This window comes from Hordeum vulgare, chromosome 1H (genome assembly GCF_904849725.1).
Source record: "Hordeum vulgare subsp. vulgare chromosome 1H, MorexV3_pseudomolecules_assembly, whole genome shotgun sequence".
Taxonomy (NCBI): Eukaryota; Viridiplantae; Streptophyta; class Magnoliopsida; order Poales; family Poaceae; genus Hordeum; species Hordeum vulgare.
In genome coordinates, this window is record NC_058518.1 from 238,369,528 (window position 1) to 238,372,659 (window position 3,132).

Here is a 3,132-nt window from a genome sequence, read left to right on the forward strand (position 1 = left end):
TCGAGCTCGCCATCAAGGTTAGTTTAATGGACTCAACTATCTTTCCGAATTATGTTGTGCATTGGAACCAATATGATTACAATGCTAACAATGAGTTGTGTTTCAGGCTGCTATTCTGAAAGAGAGAGAGGCAATGCAGGCGGTTTTGGCGGAGAAGGATAAGGAGATGAGGGAGCTGGAGGAGAGGACGACCGCATTGGTGGAGGTGGAGAGGGCACGGAATGATACGTCTAACAGGGCCATATACGAGCTCTTCGTGGTAAGTTTCTTCTTCATATTATTTCAAATCTTGCATTTTAATGTCCGTTTCATTAATAACTAAAAAGTTTGACTTGTCGAAACCAAATGTACAGTCTATGTGCGAGAAGACCGGCCAAGTCCCTGCGACGATGCGAGTCATTAACATGGCGGGGACGGTGAGTTTCATTTCAGTGCAGTGATCTTAAGAGTGTCCTCATGCTAAAGACACATTGCAAATGATGTTTGGTGCAGAATATCTCCCGAAACGCATCGCACGACCCTTCTACAGTGGAGCCTTCTCCAGGGCAGCCTTCTCTAGGTGAAACAAGCCAGAGCCACCGTGCTTCACCGCCGTGATGACGATAATGGTATGTTATTTCTAGTGTTTTGCTGAACAACTCCATAATGTTCCAATATGGCTTAATAAGGATAGTTAGCTCCAAAATGACATATTTAACCCAAGTTAGCTCCAAAACGACATATAGTTAGCTTGGCTTCCACCTAAATGACATAATTAGCTTAGTTAGCTCCAAAATAACCTATTTACTAAAAAATGACCTATAGTTAGCTAAGTTCACTCCTAAATGACATAATAAGGCTAACTTAGCTCCAAGATGACCTATTTCCGCTAACATAGGTATTAAATGGCCCATAATTAGCTTAGCTGGATCCAAAATGGCTTAATAAGCATAGTTTGCTCCGGAATGACCTATTTTACCCAAGTTAGCTCTGAAATGACCTATAGTTAGCTAGGCTTCCACCTAAATGACATAATTAGCTTAGTTAGGTCCAAAATGGTCTATTTAATAAAACATGACCTATACTTAGCTAATTATCCTCAAAATGACATAATTAGCTCCAAAAAGGCATAATTAGCTAATTTAGCCCGAAGAAGGGGACAAGAGGAGAAGAAAGAGGAAAATTCAAAAGAAGGAAGAAGAAGAAGAAGAGAAGGAGAAGAGAAGAAGAAGGAGAAGGAGAAGGAGGAAGAAGAAGGAGAAGAAGGAGAAGGAGGAGAGAAGCTCCTCTCGTTCTTCTCCTCCTTCTCCTTATTCTTGTCCTTCTTCTTTTCTTCTTCTTCTCCTCTTCCTTCTCCTTCTCCTCCCCATTCTCTTCCTCCTCCTCCTTCTTTTACTTCTCCTTCTTCTTCTCTTCTTGCTTCTTCTCTTTCTCTTCTTCTACGTAGCTTAGGCTCATCCAACAAAGACTTTATTGGCTAATTATCCTACAAAATGACATAATGAGCTTATGTAGGTGAAAACATCATAAGAACCTTGGTTAGCTCATTAAAATGACCAATTTAGCTAAAAATGAAATAATAAGCTCAAAATGGCATAAGAACCTTGGTTAGCTCATGAATATTATATACTTAGCTTGGCTTCCACCTAAATGATATAATTAGCCAATTTAGCTCCAATATGGCTTAATAAGCATAGTTAGCTCCAAAATGACATATTTAACCCAAGTTAGCTCCAAAACGACATATAGTTAGCTTGGCTTCCACCTAAATGACATAATTAGCTTAGTTAGCTCCAAAATGACATATTTAATAAAAAATGACATGTACTTAGCTAAGTTCTCTCCTAAATGACATAATAAGGCTAACTTAGCCCCTAGATGACCTATTCCCCCTAACTTAGGTATGAAATGACCTATAATTAGCTTAGCTAGATCCAAAATGGCTTAATAAGCATAGTTTGCTCCGGAATGACATATTTTACCCAAGTTAGCTCCGAAATGACCTATAGTTAGCTAGGCTTCCACCTAAATGAGATAATTAGCTTAGTTAGCTCCAAAATGACCTATTTAATAAAAAACGACCTATACTTAGCTAAGTTCTCTCCTAATTGACATAATAAGGCTAACTTAGCTCCAAGATGACCTATTCCCCCTAACTTAGGTATTAAATGGCCTATAATTAGCTTAGCTAGATCCAAAATGGCTTAATAAGCATAGTTTGCTCCAGAATGACATATTTTAACCAAGTTAGCTCCGAAATGACCTATAGTTAGCTAGGCTTCCACCTAAATGACATAATTAACTTAGTTAGGTCCAAAATGGTCTATTTAATAAAACATGACCTATACTTAGCTAATTATCCTCAAAATGACATAATTAGCTCCAAAAAGGCATAATTAGCTAATTTAGCCCGAAGAAGGGGACAAGAGGAGAAGAAAGAGGAAAATTGAAAATAGAAGAAGAAGAAGAAGGAGAAGGAGAAGGAGGAAGAAGAAGGAGAAGAAGGAGAAGGAGGAGAGAAGCTCCTTCTCCTTCTTCTCCTTCTTCGTGTCCTTCTTCTTTTCTTCTTCTTGTCCTCTTCCTTCTCCTTCTCCTCCTCCTCCTCCTCCTCCTTCTTCTTCTTCTTTTTATTCTCCTTCTTCTTCTCTTCTTGCTTCTTCTCTTTCTTCTTCTATGTAGGTTATTTTTCCCAACAAAGACATACTTAGCTAATTATCCTCCAAAATGACATAATCAGCATAGTTAGGTAAAAACTTCATAAGAACCTTGGTTAGCTCATTAAAATGACTAATTTAGATCCAAAATGATATAATAAGGTCAAAATGGATTAATAATCATAGTTGGATACAAAATGACATATTTTATCCAAGTTAGCTCTAGAATGACCTATACTTAGCTAAGTTCTCTCCTAAATGACATAATAAGGCTATGTATCTCCAAGATGACCTATTCCACCTAACTTAGCTATTAAATGGCCTATACTTAGCTAAGTTCTATCCGAAATAACCTATATATACTTCTTCATCTAGTATTCTTCTTCTAACTTTCTTATTTGTCATTTTGCAGATTACATTCACTTCACGGGAAGCTTGGATTATATTGATGGAATGCTTGAATATGATTTCTTGTACCATGGCTTCACGAAAGCTTGTA